The 11832-nt window shown below is 38.3% G+C and overlaps 1 pseudogene across 1 annotated transcript in view; it reads right to left on the minus strand.

Moving 5' to 3' along the window:
* Nucleotides 1-6933: 6933 nt before the first annotated feature.
* LOC112631026 overlaps nt 6934-11832 on the minus strand; it is a 121114-nt pseudogene continuing 116215 nt past the window's right edge. Inside the window, exon 22 of the transcript XR_003121061.1 lies at nt 6934-7203. The product of XR_003121061.1 is annotated as a ribosome biogenesis protein BMS1 homolog (transcript). The remainder of the gene's footprint in view (nt 7204-11832) is intronic.

Consider the following 11832-nt stretch of genomic DNA (forward strand, 5'->3'; position numbering starts at 1 on the left):
TGTGTGATACTCCACTTCCTGTGTCCAAGTGATCTCATTGTTCAGTTCCCACCTATGAGTGAGAACATGCGGTGTTTGGTTTTCTGTTCTTGCGATAGTTTGCTGAGAATGATGGTTTCCAGCTGCATCCATGTCCCTACAAAGGACACAAACTCATCCTTTTTTATGGCTGCATAGTATTGCATAGTGGATATGTGCCACATTTTCTTAATCCAGTCTGTCACTGATGGACATTTGGGTTGATTCCAAATCTTTGCTATTGTGAATAGTGTCACAATAAACATACGTGTGCATGTGTCTTTATAGCAGCATGACTTATACTCCTTTGGGTATATCCCCAGTGATGGGATGGCTGGGTCAAATGTTATTTCTAGTTCTAGATCCTTGAGGAATCGCCACACTGTTTTCCACAATGGTTGAACTAGTTTACAGTCCCACCAACAGTGTAAAAGTGTTCCTATTTCTCCACATCCTCTCCAGCACCTGTTGTTTCCTGATATTTTAATGATTGCCATTCTAACTGGAGTGAGATGGTATCTCATTGTGGTTTTGATTTGCATTTCTCTGATGGCCAGTGATGATGAGCAGTTTTTCATGTGTCTGTTGGCTATATGAATGTCTTCTTTTGAGAAGTGTCTGTTCATATCCTTTGCCCCCTTTTTGATGGGGTTGTTTGTTTTCTTCTTGTAAATTTGATTGAGTTCTTTGTAGGTTCTGGATATTAGCCCTTTATCAGATGAGTAGATTGCAAAAATTTTTTCCCATTCTGTAGGTTGCCTGTTCACTCTGATGGTAGTTTCTTTTGCGGTGCAGAAGCTCTTTAGTTTAATTAGATCCCATTTGTCAATTTTGGCTTTTGTTGCTGTTGCTTTTGGTGTTTTAGACATGAAGTCTTTGCTCATGCCTATGTCCTGAATGGTATTACCTAGGTTTTCTTCTCGGGTTTTTATGGTTTTAGGTCTAACATTTAAGTCTCTAATCCATCTTGAATTAATTTTCATATAAGGAGTAAGGAAAGGATCCAGTTTCAGCTTTCTACTTATAGCTAGCCAATTTTCCCAGCACCATTTATTAAATAGGGAATCCTTTCCCCATCTCTTGTTTTCGTCAGGTTTGTCAAAGATCAGATGGCTGTAGATGTGTGGTATTATTTCTGAGGACTCCGTTCTGTTCCATTGGTCTATATCTCTGTTTTGGTACCAGTACCATGCTGTTTTGGTTACTGTAGCCTTGTAGTATAGTTTGAAGCCAGGTAGTGTGATGCCTCCAGCTTTGTTCTTTTGGCTTAGGATTGTCTTGGCAATGCGGGGTCTTTTTTGGTTCCATATGAACTTTAAAGCAGTTTTTTTCCAATTCTGTGAAGAAAGTCATTGGTAACTTAATGGGGATGGAATTGAATCTATAAATTACCTTGGGCAGTATGGTGATTTTCACAATATTGATTCTTCCTATCCATGAGCATGGTATGTTCTCCCATTTGTTTTTAGTTCTCCTTTATTTCACTGAGCAGTGGTTTGTAGTTCTCCTTGACGAGGTCCTTTACATCCATTGTGAGTTGGATTCCTATGTATTTTATTCTCTTTGAAGCTATTGCGAATGGGAGTTCACTCATGATTTGGCTCTCTCTTTGTTGCTGGTGTATAAGAATGCTTGTGATTTTTGCACATTGATTTTGCATCCTGACACTTTGCTGAAGTTGCTTATCAGCTTAAGGAGATTTTGGGCTGAGACAATGGAGTTTTCTAAATATACAATCATGTCATCTGCAAACACGGACAATTTGACTTCTTTTCCTAACTGAATACCCTTTATTTCTTTCTCTTGCCTGATTGTCTAGGGCTTACTTTTATATGCATATATATAGCTTTTGGCAGCCTCTGACTGACATACTTCTAGTTACAAAGTTTGACACATAGATGTGAGATCTCTTTCTCTCGTTCTGTATCTTTTTGTTTCTCTCACTCTAACTTTGTCTTCCCAATCTCTTTTTCTTCCTCTTGATCCTAGTATAGAGTTCCAGAAAAAATATCAGTTTATATGTACTTATATTACGGAATCTTTTTTGAACCAATTGTTGATAGAATAACAAGATTCTCTGAATGATCCAGCATAGATTATGTATCTGGCCCTATGGCCACTAAGGATTTTTGCAAAGGTAATGGTAGGTCTTTCTTTTCAAGAAAGATACTTTGGTGTGCACTATAATTTTTCTTTTTTTTTTTTTTCAACTGTTTATCCTTCTTTTACTTTGCATTTTATTTTGTTTTTTTTTTTTTAGAGACAAGGTCTTGCTCTGTTGCCCATAGCTCACGGCAACCTGGAACACATGGGCTCAAGCCATCTTCCTTTCTCAGCTTCTCAAGTAGCTGGAATTACAGGTATGTGCCACTGTGCCTGGCTGCATTATTATTTCTCTATATATACTTTTCCAGAAGTATTCCTACCTAATACCAGAAATTATTCTATGTACAATAAGAAATGCAATCTTTCTCTCACCAAAGGAATATAACCCCAAACAAATCTCTATCTCACATTTTTTCCAAGCCAATGTATTGGGTAATAAGCATCTTTTGAGACAGGTCTGGATGTGGTTTCTCATGGTCTAGCAACTTACAGCTAAAAGACTAATTAACAACCCCTAACACACCCAATGTAACTCCATTAGAAAGGGGAAATGAAAATCTACTCACTACTTCCTTGGCACTACAACGATTTCTTGGATAACTAATCTAATCACCCTAGTTCTTCCCCTAGTCATGCCCCTTGCCCATCCCATCAGTGATCTTCACTGTGCCTGGTGTGTGTGTGTGTGTGTGTGTGTGTGTGTTTGTGTGCAAATACATTGGGGGTGTAATACCTAAGTCAGGAAGGGAGTTGTTAACAAGTTAATTTGAGTTTCTCTATTTTATTTATTTGACTGAAATCTCAGTATTATCTTGCCTTGTGTTTTCCATATCTCATCCTTTGTAGTACCACGGTTGTCTTGAAACAGAAAATTTATCTTTTGCAATTTTTTAATTCACTGGATGAAGTCAACCGGGGATATTTAGGCTTTGGTCACTAATCTCTTTGATAATGTTCTATGGAGTATTTATGCACTAACGTAAATTTATGACCTAATATATTTTAATATACTATGCTATACCTGGGTAATAGTAATGTAATTTTGTAGGAAAAGAGATGCTTGGTTTTCCAGATATTCTAAGATGTCATATGTATGTGTTTTATTTCTTATGGTTCTTGATCAATTCAAAGAATTTGATGGTGTTCTCTCCTTCTTCATATTAAATGCCAGACATCCTCTTTAAGTATTGTTTTAAAACCAGCCAAGTGCAGTAGTGGGTCTCTGCCCCAGATCAGTACAAGCCACTTGTGTGTTGTGTATGACATTGGGTGTGTTTTATTTATCCAGCATAAAATTATATCATCTAGAAAGAAAAATTTTTAAGAATCCATAAAAGAGATGTATTACTTTCAGTTAGATTAACTTCATAAGCAAAGTAGTTTTTCTTTAGTTTCTTTTAGCACTTCTAGGTCAAAATAAGAAATAGAGAGGTGCAGGCCAGGTGCAGTGGCTCACGCCTGTAATCCCAACACTTTGGGAAGCTGAGGTGGGCAGATCACGAGGTCAAGAGATCGAGACCATCCTGGCTAACATGGTGAAATCCTGTCTCTACTAAAAATACAAAAATTAGCTGGGCTTGGTGGCACAGGCCTGTAGTCCCAGCTACTCAGGTGGCTGAGGCAGGAGAATCGCTTGAACCTGGGAGATGGAGTTTGCAGTGAGCGGAGATCGTGCCCCTGCACTCCAGCCTGGCAAAAGAGCAAGACTCTGTCTCAAAAAAAATAAATAAATAAATAAATAAAATAATAAAAAATAAGGAAAAAGAAAAAAAATGTAATAGAAAGGTGTGACCATTTTTATCAATTGTAAAAACAGAAGCCCCTGTAGTGCTAGACTCTTAATTATTTCATTCTCCTGTTGTGTGAGTCATCTTGTTGATGGCTTAAAGTCTCAGATTACTTCCTGTTTGCGATTTCTGTGCATGGTGATGTGGCATTCTTCCTAAGGGATGAAGCATTGCCATCAATGGAAGGTTTCTGAGAATAGAAGAAACAAAGAAAAGAAAATCATGTTGAAGGCATGGAGAGTCCCTGAATGTTATGAACCTGAAAGAGCCAGTCTCTCAAGATAAAGTTCAAGTGGCTAACTGGGTTTAAATGTAAAAAGGAGCCAAAATGACCATTTGCTGATTAGAGGTCACATCTTCCTCTGAGTTTCTGGAAAATACACATATCTGCTTAACTTCAAGAATTTCATAGCTGACTGTACACGTTCATAACATCTAAACTAACCGATAGGCTGTGGCTTGCATCCATCTATCAGAACTAAGCAAATATGAATCCTTTATTTACATAGGAGGACCTGACTGGGAACCTGGGCAAGAACATTCCCTATAAAAGCTAGACTCCTCGTTTGTTCTCTGGAACACAGAAGGCTATGTCTCCTCAGTTTGCAAACTGTTCACTGGAATAAAATCTCTTTCCTCCAAATTCCTCTTTAGAGAACTTCTCTTCACAATATGTTAGCACATTCACATACTATTTCTGTATTTATATAAGAACTTTGGATTCTTTCCAAATACTTCATGCTCTTGAAATATTTTCCCTGCTTTTCTTTGAAATTTGCTTTAACTGATATTTTTATTTGCATTACTTCTTAATTTTTTAAAAGTATTTCTCCAAACTTAGAATGTTTTTACAAGACCAGTTCAGATCCACCTAAAAGAAAAACTAAAATTTATATTTGCTTTGAGCTTCCAATATTTTAACACATTTTTGTATTATTAATTTCTAGTTATTTTCAACTTTTGAATGATCTGAATTTGCATATGTATGAATTCTCTTTTTCAAAAAAGCTTTCTTTCAGAACAATAAGATATATTGTTTTATTCTCAAGTGGAATAAAATATCAGTATTAAAGGATCTTATAAAAATATATAGTGGAGAACTTTCTGAATAATTGTAATAGAAGATAAACAGAAATGATTTCTGTTTAAAAAGAACAAGATTGTGTTCCTATGTAAAATGGAGTTTGATTTTATATATATATAAAAAAATATATGTTCCTATGTAAAATGTTCCTATGTAAAATAGTCACATATATATATAATATATATATATCAGACCCCTGATGAGATATATATATAGAGATATGGATTTTATACATATATATACACACATATATATATCAGACCTCTGATGATCTATATATATATGTATATAGATGTGTGTGTGTGTATATATATATGTACATATATGTACTAAATACAAAATATAGTAGTGTATATATTCTACTAAAAATGCAAAAAAATAGCTTGGCATGGTGACAGGTGACTGTAATCCCACCTACTTGGAAGGCTAAGGCAGGAGGATTGCTTGAACCTGAGATCACTCCACTGCATTCCAGTGCGAGACTCTGTTTAAAAAAAAAAAAAAAAAGTTGGGATTACAGGCATGAGCCACTGCACCCAGCCAGGTAGACTTGCAAAAGAGTTTGTTACTCTGAAGGTGAGCATTCAGTGAAGAAGTTGGTGGATAACCATGAGAGAGGTCTATGCCGAGGGTAAAAAAGGAACAAGGAGGAATATAGGAATCACTGAAGCAGTATCTACAGAAATATTTCACAGAGGTCCAAGTGATTTGGACATGACTGAGAAGGATGTACTCAAACACAGTCTGATACAGAAAGAGTTGACTACGTGAGTCAGTCTTGATGGGTCTGAATTGAGATCAGATCAAGGTTTCAGAGTCCTCTATGTTGCAAAAGAGTTTGCTACTCTGAAAGTGAGCATTCAGGGAAGAAGTTATTGGATAACCATGAGAGAGGTCTATGCTGAGGGTAAAAAAGGAACAAGGAGGAATATAGGAATCACTGAAGCAGTATCTACAGAAGTATTTCACAGAGGTCCAAGTGATTTGGATATGACTGAGAAGGATGTACTCAAACACAGTCTAATACAGAAAGAGTTGACCAAGTGAGTCAGTCTTGATGGGTCTGAATTGAGATCAAATCAAGGTTTTGGAGTCCTCTATGTTAAGTTGTAATTGAAGGCAAGGAAGTTGCATGGGACTGCCCAAAGTAGAAGACAAAAGCAAAAAAAGTTAGGAGGTGGAACCATGGTTACATATGCTCAAAGGAAAGGTGGTAGCATCATGGACTGAATGGAGGGGCTACTTTCTCAACACATAAAAGACCCAGGAGCACATGCCTTAGTGCCAAGAATATTGGGTGCTGAGATGACTCTGGAACAGTTCAGGGGCACTTAAGATGAATCTACTTGGTAAAGTTTGTGGGTTAAATTACTTTTCTGAGTGGCTACGTATGTTGATCTGCATCCTTTAATTGTCCCTGAATAAATTTTGATTACTTAATATAAGCTACTATTTTTTATCTCCCCTTTCCTCCATCAGAATTTGGTCTATCTTTCATGCCATGGCATAGGGAAATGATTTAAATTAAACTTAAGACAGAGGCTGGAAAGAAATCATTCATGTTAATTCTGTTCAAAAGCTAAAAGAAAACAAGGTTTTAAGACTCCTCTAGATGCTAATGCAGTAAATTTATTTTCACCTAAAGAATTTTATGGTCCGGGAGTGGTGGCTCACCCCTGTAATCTCAGCCCTTTTGGGAGGGAGGATGGGGGAGAGGGAGCAGGGAGCGGGGAGGCTCAGATATGGCAGGCTGCAGGTCCCGAGCCCTGCTCCATGGGGAGGTGGCTGAGGCCCAGCGAGAATTCCAGCTGTGGTGCACACGGGCTGGCAGTGCTGGGGGACCCTTCGTAAACTCCGCAGCTGGCCCAGGTGCTAAGCTCCTAGCTCCTCACTGCCCTGGGCCCACAGCTCGGCCAGCCATTCCGAGTGTGGGGCCTGCTAAGCCCGCACCCGCCAGAACTCATGCTGGCCTGTAAGAACCGCGCGCAGCCCCAGTTCCCGCCCGCGCCTCTCCCTCCACACCTCCTGGCAAGCAGAGGGAGCAGGCTCCTGCCTAGGGCAGCCCGGAGATGGGCTCCCACAGTGCAGTCGCGGGCTGAAGGGCTCCTCAAGCGCCGCCAGAGTGGATGCGGAGGCCGAGGAGGCGCCGAATGTGAGGGCTGCTAGCACATTGTCACCTCTCGATAGGACTCCTAGTTTCAGAGTACGCTAAAAAGGAAAAAGAATGAGAAATTCACATTCATTTCTTTGTGAATAATATAAAACTTGATGCCTAAGACCAAAAGGTAAATGAGAAATATTTTTGTCTACTGTGCTTCTTCATTTACTGATTGAAAAAAGAAAAAAATAAAGATTAATTATTCTTCTCTTTAAGGAAATGAAGCAATGGGAATAAGTAGAATTATAGGAATGGATAGAAACAGCAATAGGGGAAAAAATTAAAACAATGTATTTGCATCAACCAACAATTTGAAATACAAGGCAGGTAAGAAAGAGAGTATATAAAAACAGATTATAACTACTGCACAATTTTAGCCTTTGATAAAGTACAATTTATTGTCTGCTTTACATCAAAATGAATTTCTTCTGGAGAAAAAATTATCTTCTTGCTTTCTGGAGCACAATATGTTAGAAGTACATTTTAGTTTTAATTTCCCTTTAGTGACAGTGACCCCTTCTGCCCTCTCCATTTTATAAATTATTGACAAAGCATCATGAAGATACCAGTTGTGCAACAGCTAATTGGCCTCTCTGGTCATTTTTCAACAGCCCCCAAAAGTTCATTGGTTTTCAATAAAGGCTTTCCTGGATTTGCAGAGGCAAACATTGTTTGCTTTTTAAATATAACATTTCTTGACCAAGGCTTGGCAAAAAATTATGAGGTTGGAATACTTGCTTGCTAGGAAAAAATGAGAATTAGAATATATGAAATTAAATTTGAAATGTATATTTTAGAGCAAAGATAGACTTTTGCTAACTTTAGAATGGGAAAGAATGAATGTTGATATAGACAAGATTCAGTTATTATGAGAAAAGATTTAAAGATAGGCATATGTAAGTAAAATTTTGTCATACTCAAGCAATATCTTTTTTTTTTTTTTTTTTTTGAGACGGAGTCTGGCTCTGTCGCCCGGGCTGGAGTGCAGTGGCCGGATCTCAGCTCACTGCAAGCTCCGCCCCCCGGGTTTACGCCTTTCTCCTGCCTCAGCCTCCCGAGTAGCTGGGACTACAGGCGCCCGCCGCCTCGCCCGGCTAGTTTTTTGTATTTTTTAGTAGAGACGGGGTTTCACCGTGTTCGCCAGGATGGTCTCGATCTCCTGACCTCGTGATCCGCCCGTCTCGGCCTCCCAAAGTGCTGGGATTACAGGCTTGAGCCACCGCGCCCGGCCAGCAATATCTTATAAATGTATTTTATAAACCTTAAACTGATATCAGGATTTTAGCTTTCAAGATGTATTATTTCTGTCTGCGCAATAAAGAATGTCTTTTTGCTGTGAAGTGATTGGGTGTAGAATGAAAACACAGACAGCTTATATTTAAATTACCGGTAGAATATTTTCCAGTCTCTTTATGGAATTTTATTTTGGTTGAGAATTGTGATGTCAAAACCAACTCTTTTGACTGACTTCTAGCTTCTATGACACTAAGACCTCTGAAGTGTGTATGCTGCAAAGGCACATCTGCAGTTGTGACCTTAGCTCTTTCTACAGGATGAACTTTAATCCAAGTAGGCAGATGTTTTGTTCCACACATTGGAGTTATATTCAAATGCTCACAAGAGAAACATCTGAAAGACTATTGGAAAGACCTTACCTTTTATCACTGATAAAACAGAAATGCAATTACTTGCCAGGGTCTCATTTCCATTTTCCATCTACATTACTTTTCTTTTGCAGTGCTTTTACAAAATTATAGTCTTCAGGTTTTGTGTGTGTGTATGTGTGTGTGTGTGAGTGTAAGTGAAAACGTGGTTAGAAGAGATGAAAGCAATTTTCCATATTGCTTACCTCTGCACATTTTCTGTTTTTCTAAAAGCATTATTTCAGTTGTTTATAAGAATAAAGACTTAGAAATTGTATCTCATTTTTTATTTTAGAATTTGTCCAAGAATTGTCTGTTTTTCTCAATATATGATATGCTCTAGAATAGAGGTTTTGTTCTGTTTTATCTTCCTTAAACTTTCCAAAAAATAAGATTTTGTTTGATCACCTATTAAGGGTCTGTTAACTGAAAGGTAATCTATGTAAATAAAAGGAAACAAAGTGTAAATTTAGGTAGAAAATAAAAATTGAAAAGAGGAGAAAAGTAATATGAAGAACACTATTTCAAAATTAATAAAACTATATTTCTATTTAGGTTCATAAATATTTTAAAAGCCTAGTGGTCTTCAAACATTCTTCCAGGAAGTTGATTTTCAAAGTATTCTTATTTTCAATTAAGAGGAAAATAAAGGGATACAGTTTAGATTATGTCAATCTCAATTCAAATGAAGACATTTTGTTTTACTTTTTGAAACTCTAGAATGTAACAATCTGAACATATTTTGAAATTATGTTCAATATGTATATTAAGTATTAAGGATAATCATTTAGAGGCACTACTTGTAGTCTAAATTAAGAGATTAAAAATGGATGTGTGTGAAACAGAAATAGTGATTCAGCACCATTCCAGATTTCAAATGGTTATTTGAGAAACTTCCCACCATTTTGAGCCATCTTGTGCAACTGGATCATCACAATTTTTGTAAAGACAGTTTCTCACTACACAGTGCAATTTCTGCACTCTACACAATTTATGATTCTTAATTTCTGTATCTGTGCTGCATGCATTCAGGACGTATGAAAGACATTGGTATTGCTTTTCCTCCTTGAGTTGTAGAACTGTAATTACTGAAAGCAGACATTTCTATTCCTTATTTACCCTGGCATTTCAAGGCATTCCAAAATTGTGATGGACAGACACATTCATGTTTACAAATTTTCAGTTAAAAAAAAAAATCTTCAATGTTCCCTTTGTTTACTAAATGAGGACGTTTATTTTGTAACTGGTTTGGCTCAAATTGTGGAAGGTCACCCACACATCCAGATGTTGACCATATCCTCGCTATACAATCTGGTGGTGGGAGGTTTGTTTGTATGTGCTTTGGTAATCAGAGATCACAAATAGTAATTCTGTGTGCTTGATATCTGTTATCCTCAAAAGTCATATGATCAGAAAGAAAGACAGTCCATAGGAGGAATGAAAATAGAGCACTGCACATTTCTGCACATTTGGGCATGGACTGCCAGCACCCCTCATGTCATGCACACAACAAGCTATCGTGTCAGTGAGTACAGGGCTCACATTGGATATTGTTTAAACATTATGTTTCTTTGTACCTATTTGTACAACTTTCTTTTCTTCATTGCACTCCCAGGCTGGAGTGCAATGTCGCAATCTCAGCTCACAGCAACCTCCTCCGCCTCTCCAGTTCAAGCCATCCTCCTGCTTTAGCCTCCAGAGTAGCTGGGATTACAGGCATGCACCACCATGCCTGGCTAATTTTGTATTTTTAGTAGAGACGGGGTTTCTCCATGTTGGTCAGGCTGGTCTCGAACTCCTGACCTCAGGTGGTCTGCCTGCCTCGGCCTCTTAAATTGCTGGAATTACAGGCATGAGCCACCGCCCCCAGCCTGGTCTTCCTAAAATTTGACCTAAACAATTCATCCTGTCATGTTCTTCATGAGAGATGAAGGTCCGCTATTTTTCTCTTGTTATTTTAATAAAAACAACCATTTACCTTGAATATACTGAATATACACAAAATACATATTCATTTACACACCATGGCTTTTTAAAAGGGTTGTTCTTAGATGTGGCCTCCAGGGATAGTTAAGCCATAAATGGAAGGCTTCATATGTAAAGATATTTTCTTTTTGACCTTGTCTTAAATAGTGTGTGTGTGTGTGTGTGTGTGTGTGTGTGTGTGTGTGTGTGTCTGCTTTTAGTGGTAGAAGTTAAGGGGAGTCTCTATGATTGTTTCTTTCTCTCCATTTATCCCTCACTTTCTTTCTTTTTTTTTGTTTTTGAGACAGAGTCTCCCTTTGTCAGTGCAGTGGTATGATCCCATCTCACTAAAACCCCTGCCTCCTGGGTTCAAGTGATTCTCATGCCTCAGTCTCCCAAGTAGCTGGGATTACAGGCACCCACCACAACGCCCAGCTAATTGTTTGTATCCTCAATAGAGATGGAGCTTCGCCATGTTGCCCAGGCTGGTCTCAAACTCCTGAGCTCAGGCAATCTGCCCACCTCGGCCTCCCAAAGTGCTGAGATTACAGGCATGAGCCACCACGCCCAGCCCCATTTATCCCTCACTTTAATATTTTTTTTTAATTTTATTATTTTGTTCTTTTTCTGAGACAGAGTCTCGCTCTGTCACCCAGGCTGGAGTGCGGTGGCAGGATCTTGGCTCACTGCAACTTCAGCCTCCCAGGTTCAGGCAATTTTCCTGCCTCAGCCTCCCAAGTATCTGGGACTACAGGCGCCTGCCACCACGCCCGGCTAATTTTTTGTATTTTTAGTGGAGATGGAGTTTCACCATATAAGGCAGGATGGTCTCCATCTCCTGACCTTGTGATCCACTCACCTCAGCCTCCCAAAGTGCTGCGATTACAGGCGTGAGCCACCATGCCTGGACTATCCCTCACTGTATAACTTGAATCAAGTTGCTTTTAAATTTTATGTTAAAAATTTTTGAATTTTGTCAATCTATTTTGTTTTTCTTCATAAAATGATGACCAAAGCTAGAAAGAACATTACAAAGTATATCATAATCATTAATAGAAAGAGCTCTATAAT

The sequence above is a fragment of the Theropithecus gelada genome, chromosome 9 (assembly GCF_003255815.1).
Source record: "Theropithecus gelada isolate Dixy chromosome 9, Tgel_1.0, whole genome shotgun sequence".
Taxonomy (NCBI): Eukaryota; Metazoa; Chordata; class Mammalia; order Primates; family Cercopithecidae; genus Theropithecus; species Theropithecus gelada.